This window comes from Mesoplodon bidens, assembly GCF_964165515.1.
Source record: "Mesoplodon bidens genome assembly, chromosome: 17".
Taxonomy (NCBI): domain Eukaryota; kingdom Metazoa; phylum Chordata; class Mammalia; order Artiodactyla; family Ziphiidae; genus Mesoplodon; species Mesoplodon bidens.
In genome coordinates, this window is record NC_138174.1 from 35,193,234 (window position 1) to 35,205,382 (window position 12,149).

Here is a 12,149-nt window from a genome sequence, read left to right on the forward strand (position 1 = left end):
CAGTATCTATTTCATTTATTTCTGCTCTGATCTTTATTATTTCTTCTCTTCTACTAACTTTGTATTTCATTTGTTCTTTTTTTTCTAGTTCCTCTAGGTATATGGTTAGGTTGTTCATTTGAGATGTTCCTTATTTCCTGAGTTAGGCTTGTAATGCTGTAAAGTTCCCTCTTAGAACTGCTTTTTCTGCACAGAGTTTGAATCTTTGCATTTCCATTTTCATTTTTCTCCAGATATTTTCTTGATTTCTTCTTAGATTTCTGCAGCCATGCAGTGGTTGTTTACAGCATAATGTTTAGCCTCCACGTTTTTATGGCTTTTGCAGTTTTATTTCTTATAGTTGATTTCTAGTCCAATAGCATTGTGTTTGGAAAAGATGCTTGACATAATTTCAATTTTCTTAAATTTATTGAGACTTGTTTTGTGGGCTACTCTGTGATTTATCCTGAGAATGTTCCATACACTCTTGAAAAGCATGTGTATTATGTTGCTGTTGGATGACATGGTATATATATCTATTAAATCTATCTGTTCTAAAGTGAAGTTTAAGGCCTTGTTTCCTTATTGATTTTCTGTCTGAATTGATGTATGTGGGGTGGTAAAGTCCCTTACTATTATGTGTTACTGTCAATTTCCCCCTTTATGTTTGTTAACATTGTTTAGCTACCTTTAAGACTTTAAAATTTAGCTTACTTTTAAGAGGGGAAACAGACAAGGAAACACCACACCATAAGGAACAACAACACAGCCATTTACCAGTTAATCATCACATGGGATTTGCATGATGAAAGGAAACAAAGCTGAGGATGGTCAGACCAGTTCAGCTGGAACAATCTCTCAGGTTTGGGATTCCCTTACATATCTACTTGCTTGGTGCCTTCTTATGTGAGCATGTTACAATCTACTTTTATAACCCCCTCAGGGGTATGTTATTAGCTACCATTCTTTAACTCAACTGCATTCAATCAATATAAACTATCTCAGGTCTCAGCACTGGTGTTTGGTTTGGTAAATATGCTACTCTTAACAATTAGAACATTAATAGTTCAAGGGGGATTTGCCTTAGGGTCAAATTCTTAGACTGCCCTGAGGTTGGAGGAAAGGACATCTATTTGTCTTTCTTTTCCATTTATATTATACTTAAAATAAAAGACTTAATTTTAAAAAGTTATACTAAATGTAACTCAAAAAAGTTACTATATATTTTCTTAAAATGGTTTTACTTTGTTTTGAAAATCAATTGTTCTACTCTAAACACTTATGATTCAAACATTTGTTGTTGCATAATAAATCGTGTTGTTGCATAATTCAGACATTACTTTTGTCTACAAAGTAGTGATAAAATAATATTTTATTTTAAAATTGATAAAATTATTTAGAACAGAATTGTGGTTTTAGTCTGAAAAAAAATGTTTTCTGTCAATTTTCTTTGGTAAGCTATATGTAATATATTTAAGAGGTTAAAGTTACCCAGAAGTACATATTCTGTAATCTTTTTAATGTATAATGACTTTATAAAATTACTCATTGGAATTGTTAGAAAATTCTTATCTTAATTATACTTTTTAAAACTATTTACTTTGTAAGTTTCTGCAGGAAATTCATATATTTGTATGCTAATTTCCTAGCTATAAAGTGCTATGAAACATTTCTAGTAATAGGAAACCTGTTATTCACTGAGAGGTTTTTTTTTTATTGTGTATATCCACATTCTCACAGAACTGGGATTCTTCCCTCTGTCTTAGCCCCTGTTCTCTAGGCTTGTTGATTTGTTCAGCTGGTATCATCAATTTATCCAGGTAAATGCCCTTATGTCCCTGCTGCTCTTTCTCTATCCCAGTTACATTTTATAACTATTGTCTGTCATCATTTTGTTTAGCAACTTCTTGAATCCACAGAACTACCATGTTTTCCTGATAAATTAGGTAGCGACCCCATACATTGTCTATCTCTTTCTTCTAAATATATGACATTTTATACCCATCTAGTGATACTGAATAATAAGTGGTGTAGGAAGGAGGGAAATGTAGGTATGGGAAAGGAAAGCAAGAAACTGGAGAAGACAGAGATGAAGAAATCTTCAAAATGTGTTCATGTATTAAAATAAAATGTATTTGCATAGGTAAGGGTATCCAGAAGAGATTCAGCAAAATTTGCACTTTTTGGTTATGATAGGTCATTTTTATTTTTATATTTATCTATTATTCTCTTTCAAATATTATCTTTGAAAATATTTTGTATAAGTAATATTTTGTATTTTAAAAATAAATTCACTTTTAGTGTAGAATTGTGCTTAACATTTATATTAGTTTATTTAATGACAATTTTACTGTACTAAAATTTCAAATCTGAGCATTTAGACAGTGGAATCTCCTTTATCTGATTCTTTTGCTAATACATTTTTTTCATTAACAGTTTTTTTTTTCCCTTCATGACTCAACCACCACAAGGTTGAACGTAAAGGGAAAGTTATAAGACAGCAGACTGATGACCATATAAAGTAGAAGGAGAGGAATTGAAATTCATTTATTCTAGCATAATCTGAAGTTTGATGAGTTTCATACAAAGATATGAACTTGGTCTTCAGCACCAACTGTACTTTTTCTATTCTTATCCACCACACTCTTGAAAACACATATTCAAACACACACCTTCCATTTGACCAATAACTTACATAAGTTCATTAAATAAGTAGATATGTATAACAAGAAGTAAAGCTAACAAGGACAGACCATTAAATGGAAAGGCTGGAAAGCATAACCATATGTGTATTGACTAAATTGCAGTGAAAATGTGCTTTATCTATCTATATTAATTCTGAAACTGTTATGCAAGCATTTTAATTGGTACAATTCTTCATAATAAATTATTCTTACAATATCTCATCAGGAAACATTCTGTTTCAATCAGGTAAGGAAAGTTAGATTAAGCATTCCACTTTTTCTTTTTCCTCCTTGGTACTGTTATTACTTTACTGTGAGAAAAATTTTACATTATTTGTCTACTCCTTAAAATATTATTGCAATGTTTTTCTTCTACATTTCACATATTTATTTTATTTCTGTAAAAAATCAAGTGTAGTAAAACAAACAAAAACAACTTAGATGTCCCATATCTGTTATTTATGATCATCTGCAGCCCTGACAAAATGTTTATAAGGAATTATTTAGGAGGAATATAAAAACTTTGCCTTGAAAGTTCACACTCACTTTGATATGTGTATAGATCTAAATGTCCATAAAAATCATGTTCAGCAAATTACTGTTTGTTATGTTTAAATTAAGACATGTAGATATTTTAAACTAAATTGGAAAATAATAAGTAAAATATTTAATGACTCCATTGATTTAAATTTTATAGGGTATAAAGTATAGTTGTTTATACAACAGGTAATAAAATAAAAACATAGGTGGATAATGACTATAAAAATGAGCACAGTAAATTCTGATTTTATTATATGTATTGAGATAAATCATTTGGTGTAACAGTGTTAGGAGGTAACAAAATTATCACATGCATTAAAAGCCCTTTTTTTGGTGTGTGCCTCTTTTGATAGTACCAGGAACTAGAAACAACTGAAATACAATTATTTCAAAATCCTTAGAAATTTGAAGAAATTTTTTCTACTAAGTTTGATGACCCTTGATAATATGATCTCCACAGGGTAAAATATTAAAACACAGCTGCATGGAAAAATCTAAGAGCAATTTTTCCTGTTTGTTTTTCAATACTTGAAAATTTGAAAATGAAGCAAATTTTTTAAAATGACTATTTTAAAAGATTGACTAAATTAATCAAATTTAATTTATATTCTAATTGGAACATATGTAGGCCAAACCTTTAATTTATTGTGATATATAATTTTCATTCATATAATGCTTGTAAGAATTAACCAAATTTTATTATTTATTTTCTTCATTTATGTTAGATTTAAAACCATTTTTTTAAAGTTTAATTTTATACAGATATAAAATGATTATTACTTTCACTTATTATATTGTTCACCCGAATTAATATGTCAAGAAATATTTTCAAGTTCAAGTATTGAAAGAGAAGCATGCTCCCTTTAAACCTAAGTTAGCTGGAAGCTGTATCACTTTTATTAATATTATCATTAACAGCCTTTTTAAAACTTGTTGATCCATTTTGTTTTCTGCTTACCACTGTCATTAAAGAATGTTTCTAAAGTATATTATTTTTCTGTCATGCAGTGATGAGTAAATGTCTTAATAATTATGGAATTCCTTTAATATTATAAAAGTTGAAGAAGGAGACTCTCTAGACAGGATTTAACTTTTCCCTCATAGTTATATTTAACAAATAAAAGGACAAAATTTATTCTCAATGTCAACTTTAGACAAAAATGATTCCTAAGAATGTATAAAGAGAAAAAGGATTACTTATATATCTGGGGAAAAAAATTACTTGTTTAAAAGCTTTGGGAACATTGCCTTGCATTTTCATTATACCCCCAGCATCTTTAATGGTGCCTGTCACATAATGAAAGCTCAAGAAAACTTTTAAAATAAATTCCATTTAAACATAATAGTCTCAAACCATTTAATCAATATCTGTGGATATCTATCAAATAATTTACTAAATTATTTTAAAAGATATAGTTTATTATCTTAGAGTGACATGGGAGATGTGGGGGAAATATAACATTACTTAATAGTAATATATTTAAATGTAAAATTCATACTAGTTTAAAATCAAATACAAAAATAATTTTCTTCGTTTGGGTTAAGTTCTCAGATCCCTAGATATATATATATATATTTTTTTTAATTTTATTTATTTATTTATGGCTGTGTTGGGTCTTCGTTTCTGTGTGAGGGCTTTCTCTAGTTGCGGCAAGTGGGGGCCACTCCTCATCATGGTGCGTGGGCCTCTCATTATCGCGGCCTCTCTTACTGCGGAGCACAGGCTCCAGACGCGCAGGCTCAGTAATTGTGGCTCACGGGGCCAGCCGCTCCGCGGCATGTGGGATCCTCCCAGACCAGGGCTCGAACCCATGTCCTCTGCATTGGCAGGCAGACTCCCAACCACTGCACCACCAGGGAAACCCCCTAGATATATTTTTACTCACATTTGCTGTTGTGCACAAAAACAGTGAAATTTTAAATAAGCACTAAAAATGCTTTATAACCTCGGGTGTTATCTAAATGTATGAGCCAAAGTTTATAAAACTAGCTACTAGATAATAAATATTCTGTGCCAAGCAATATGCTGAGCACTTTCAATATATTTTTCTTACATAACACTTACAATAACGGTTTGAGTATATATTATTATTATTTTATTTATTTATTTTTTGCAGTACAGGCCTCTCACTGTTGTTGCCTCTCCCATTGCGGAGCACAGGCTCCAGACGCTCAGGCTCAGCGGCCATGGCTCATGGACCTAGCCACTCCGTGGCATGTGGGATCTTCCAAGACCGGGGTACGAACCCGTGTCCCCTGCATCAGCAGGCGGACTCTCAACAACTGCGCCACCAGGGAAGCCCGAGTGTATATTATTAATTCCATTTTATAGATCAGTAAATTGAGTAATGAGGATATTAGCTAACTCTCCCAAATGTCATAAATATCAAATATCAGGAATATCATAAAAAACAAAGTATTTAGCTTCAAAAATCATGCCATTACTGATCTGGACAAATTGCCTACATATATCACCCTTTATGACAGCTGACAAAACCCATAGCTGATGTTTTCTTCTTACCATCTTCCATCTTAATAAAATACATAATTTTACATGGTGACTAAGGGGATTTCTTTTAGTGGAATGTCAATCTGTTTTCCTTCTTTTTCTTTTTTAATTTCTCTGTTTGCTCATATTTATTTCATTAATTTGTTCTGTTTTGTTTTTGATTTGGGGACGCATTTACTTTCCTTTTCCCTTTTATTTTCCTTTTCTTTATGAGATTCATTTGATTATTTGTAATCATTTCTTTATTCAGTGCATTGGAACTATAATACAAAAATATTTGAAAGAAGTTTTATATTGCTCTCATTGATCGTATGCCATGGTTATTTTCCACAGGGATTTTCTGCATTTATTAGAAATAATAAGTTATTACCTTTTCCCATGTAAAAAAGAAACAAACAGTAACAAAAATAGCTTAATATTAAAAACGTTTTTCTTAACAAGTGCATTTTACATTGATGAGAACATGCAGTTTCATTCTTGTTAAATTTGCTTAGCAGTGCATAACAATTTAAACAAACATAAAGTAGGAAAATTACTTACATTAAAAGAAGCATAAAATATTTTAAAATATAATAATTTTAAAGGTTTACAATTATACACTTTTTTAATTAGAACAACCAACTTTGGTAATTCTGATTTCAAATACCTAAAATATCTGACGGAGAAAATTAGTGATGGTTTAAAACAATCTCTTTTAAAATTCAAGTGCTGACCATTATTATTTAAAATAGTATATAATTAAAGTTTTGTTCCTTTGTTTTAGCTTGGTTTTGATTTTTTAGTTCATACTTAGATTTTAGTTTTGGCTCCAGGGCCAAACCACTATATCAAGTACAGTTTTTATCTAATCACAAATTTGATTCTCTCACCAAGGTCAAATAATAACCATCAAATTTGAAATAGAATAGCCATTTAACGATTTTCTCCATTCCTTAGGTCAGGAGCCATCAACCATTTTGTAAAAAGTTGGAAAGATAGGAAAAGGCAAGAAATAAGGTAGGCTTTGTGGCCCATGTGGTCTCTGGTCTGGGCTATCTCTGCCATTGTTGTGTGAAAGCAGTAATAAAGTATATATATATATATATATATATATATATATATATATATATATATGAATGGGCAAGGCTGTGTTCTAATAAAATTTTCTTTACAGATGAAAAAATGTGAAAACCGTAGAAGTTTTGTGTGTCATGAAATATTATTCTTTTGATTTTCAAAATAATGTAAAATTATCAATCTATCCTTGGGACATGCAACATCACACATTGCATCTAGTTTAGTCATGAGCCATAATTTGCCAATCACTGCCTTAGACAAGTATGAAAACAAAAAATTATAATGAGTTTTACCCCAAAAAAGATAGGGTATTTCCTGAACTATAGGTCATTACATTAGGATTATCATTAAACATTAAGCTCAAAGACACTTAGTCCAGTGGTGCAGTGGTTGAGAGTCTGCCTGCCGATGCAGGGGACACGGGTTCATGTCCCGGTCCGGGAGGATCCCACATACCACGGAGAGGATAGGCCCGTGAGCCATGGCCACTGAGCCTGTGTGTCTGGAGCCTGTGCTCCACAATGGGAGAGGCCACAACAGTGAGAGGCCCGCGTACCCCCACCCCCCCAAAAAATAAAAAAGACACTTAGTCTGAGATATAAGTATTCAGTTTATCAGACACACTTTATCTTAGTTTAGGACGTTAGGATACTAATTAGGAAACATTTTGAGTGAAAAATTTTCATTCCACAATAGTACCAAACTTTTACTGAAGAGAAGCCAAATGATTTCTCAGTAAACTCTTTGACAAAATAGCCTACAATTTAATCTGACCCATTTGTTTCCTTGTAAGTGAAATGAATTGTTCTTCCGCTTTCACCACTTATGGTTAATTGCCATTTGATGTGCATATCTTTTGTACTGTATGTCTTAGAATCCATTTATATTTTAAATGTTATAAGACATCAGAAGATCTTATTAGGTAAGTCTCATGTAAGTAGGCTTTTGAAGGATAATGGTGGTTTCATATCTGACTCTCACTTTAGTATTTCCTTTTAGTATATTAACTTATATTTGCTCTCTCCCAGTTAGGCTTCATCCTAATATCATTTATTTGAAGGTGTTTTTTCTTCAGTTTTGAATTCCAACAAATAAAAGGCACATTTTATCTTTTTAAAATTCCCCTTAATAATTTAACTACTTTTAGAATCAGAAGAGACTATACTGTTTTAGGATTTAACACAAGACATATGGAATATATATCATTTTGATTTTATAAATTGTCCATTTATTCATAAAGATGCCACTCTCAAGCTTTATTAGCTTGCTGAAATTTAGACAAATTGCAGAGTGTTCTAGCATCCTTCTAGACATCCTACTTTGAATTACCATGCTTTGGAGAATTTCAAGTTAATAACAACTTAAACTTCATCTCCTCAGAACTAGCTTATATTTAATTATAATAAACCATGTTCAATCCCCTATCTGAATTTACCATTAATACTGTTAATAGACCTGTTACTTCTTACTTCACTAAGTGGGGGATTTCTAATATACAAAGGAGAAACAATGTTTCTTTCCACACAGTGTGCGCTAAATTTGTCTTTTCTTAAGAACTCTGTAGAATCAGTAAATAAAATCCTTTTTACTTTATCTTAGCAGAAAAAAAATCCTAAAATATACTTTCTAAAGCATCAGTGAAAAAATAAGACCTCTGTTGCTCATCTTGTTTGCTGTTGTAGTTCAGGAGTTTCAGGAGTTTCTTAATTCATCCAAAATTATTTTATTTAATCCATTAATAACAATTGTTCTCTGATTTTAAATATGTCCTAAATGTTTGAAAGCCAATGTTTATAAGAATCAGAGTCTACCTTATTTTTATTACTGGTCTTATTTTCCTATTCTATAACATTACAGTATCAAGTTTATCATACTTTCAAGTGGTGTCCTGATTTTGCTCTATATGTGGGCATTTAAGAAAATTTTATTTTTTTAAATATTAATTAACATATTTAAAGAAATAATCCAGAGAACAATGTTGTTTCAGTATCCACTCTTACTTCTTAAACTTTAATGAAGTATAATCATTTAAAAATCAATAAATGCAAATATTCATGAAAGAATCCTAGTGGATGTGAGACAAACTTAGGTTTTCCCAATAAAACATAGAACAAATGAATGGTATATTAAATTGAATTCCAAAAGAGTTAGCTTTATAAGATCTTGCATACAGATGTAGTAAGTATAGCAACTGTAATTTTGGAGAATGACAAAAAATCAGTTTATTTCTGAGAGTATTTCCTTGATACGTTGTTTCCACTTGGCTCACAAGATACCTGACCTCGTACCACTCTTTGTTTTTTTTCCCCTCCTCTTATTCTTTCTCTTTAGTTTGGCATGCCCAACACTCAAATATGGACCTCTTCACTTTATATTTGCTTCCTCATGATAATATCCAATCTCTGAAGTTTAAATATCATCTATACACCAGAGATCCCCATCATTATATATCCAGCCTCAAAGCATTGGGTATGTTCTTAACTAGCAAAATGAAATAAAGAGTCATGAGCTCACAAAACAAAAACAAAACACAGAAAAATAGATATGTGCCCAAAGAAATCATGAAAAGTGAAAAGAGAGCAAGGCTAGCTCAGATTTTTGGAATATAAATACTTAAATATAGACACAGGGAAAAGATGTAATTATGATAATAAAAATACTTTTCTGGTTGTTAGAAACCTATTGTGCAATAAACACAAAAGTGAGTGTTTTACATACCATCTTATTTAATATAATTCTCATATTTAACACATAAGGGAACCAAGCCTTGGAGGTAGTATAGTTTTCTAAGGTTATATATCCAGAAAAAAGTTAAGTTGTATTTTCAATATAATAACATATACTATTATAATAAGAAAGAAGATCCAAAAAAATCTATATACAGTTGTGAGTATTAAGGGGAAAAGTAATTCATTTGACTTTTATAAAGTATACATTAGTAAAAGAAGTAAGATATGGAAAGTTTTGTTAGGACACTACAACTAAGGATGCAGAATATTAAGATGTAGCTCTTGCATTCTGCCCTACAGGAAAAAAGATTTGTAAGAAAAACAGTCACAAATGTGCAAAATGAATTAAGGCTGGAACATTGAAGGTAAGCCAAAGACAATTGAATTGTAACTTTACTCTTGCTGTTCCAAACAGTGACTGTGTGTATGTTTACCTACTAGTTCTAAAGTAATTTTCAAATAATTGTTAGTAAAATATAATTTAATAACACTTTTAAATAATCTACTTTTATTTTACAAAGGGGGAAGGTTGAGGGATAGACTGGGAATTTGAGGTTGGTAGATGCAATCTATTTCATTTAAAATGGATAAACAACAAGGTCATACTGTACAGCACAGGGAACTATACCTAATATCCTGGAAGAAATCATAATGGAAAAGAATATTTAAAAAAACAATGTGTATATGTGTAAAATTGAGTCACTTTGCTCTACTGCAGAGATTGGCACAACATTGTAAATCAACCATATTTCAATAAAAGTAAATAAATAAAAAAGAATGTTTTGAGAAGTGTCTTAACAAATTTACTAGCAAAAAAAAAAATGAGAGAAAAATAAAATAAAAGGCTATGTTTTGACCTAGAGATTATCATACTAAGTGATGTAAATCAGAGAAAGACAAATATCATATGATATCACTTCTATGTGGAATTTTTAAAAATGATACAAAGTTATGGTTACTAAAGGGGAAAGGGGGGAGGAATAAATTAGTAGTTGGGGATTAACAGATACACACTACTATATATAAAATAAATAAACAACAAGGACTTACTGTATAGTATAAGGAACTATATTCTATATTTTGTAATAAACTCTAATGGAAAAGAATCTGAAAAAGAATATATGTATATATGACTGAATCACTCTGCTATACACCTGAAATTAACACAACATTGTAAATCAACTATGCTACTATTTTAAAAAAGAAACCACCTTGTAGAAATGACACATTCATATCATAAATTTGGACAAACAACTGAAGTCACAAGATGAGCTTATTTCTTTTAATAAACACAAATTCAAATTATTCTGAATTTCAGTTCCTCTTTACATAAAACTAACATCTAGAGAGACAATATGATTTCATGTATATAAATTACTTCTCTAGTTTCAAAATCTGTATCATTTTAGCTCCATTTGAAATTACTCATATTTCCTTTTTAAGTATGTTTAAATGAATATGACTAGGAAATCTATTTATGAATGAGTATACTTTTTTATATTTTATGTAGATTTTTGAAGATTCACTAAAACATCTAATAGTCTTAAAAATTATATTCATGGAAATATGTAAAATGTTTTCTCTTAAATACATAAAATAGGGATAATGTGTTATCAGGAAAATATGATTTTAATAGATTTCTTCTATATTAAATATATCAAAGTTCTTTCTTTTAGTTGTACATAATACAATGCATATCCATTTCTTTTCTAATATTCTGTTCTTTTGCAATATATTTAATCACCACGGCCCCTTTTAGTGAATAATGCACAACATTGACTAAGTATGGAAGAAGAAGTCTCTATAGATTATCATAGTATTTTTAAGAGATTTTTCATCATGTAATTTACTCAGTCACACATAGGATAAGAACCCCTTAGTGTTTATATTAATATGCCTTCATCTATCAATAAAAGTATGATAGTTCTTAAATGATTGAAATTAAAATATCAGAAACTGATGAACTCCTTACATCTTAAGACACTTTTGAAAGACAAGTTAAATAAGAGCTATTCTCAAAATCAATCTTTGAAGATAAAAATTTAATTATGGAGCTACTATTGATCTTTAGACTATTTTCAGAATGCTTGAATAATTAAACATATGGGTTTATGATCTCAAAGTATGCGTTGATGTTTAAACCAATATTAATGGCCACTGCTTTAGACAGATGACATTTCTAGTTACAAATATAATCAAAATAATAAAAGAAATGAGCATAAAAAACCTGTCATGATCTAGTGAAATTAGTAATTAAGAATTCTAAGTATAAAGTCACTTCCTAGGTTACAGTCACAATGAAACAGTGAAAATTTGGATAGTAAGTTAATTTCTGTATTTCAGAGATAAAAACAGCATTGCTAAATAGCTAAAAACTAGGATGCTGGAATTAGACAGCCTTGAATGTATATCCTGGTTTCAATATTTACTATTTGAATTTGTGTAAGTTACTCAATGTATCCAAGTCTAAATTTTAAAACATATATGATGGAATAGAAATATTATCTACCTGGATTTGCAAAAAGAAATTAGCATAGTTCCTGGAATGTACTAGCTACTCAAAAACAAAATATTTTATTATTGTTTACAACCTGAAAACTAAAGTTAACAATAGATCCACCTACATCCCAAGTTTCCTGCCAAAATTAACAC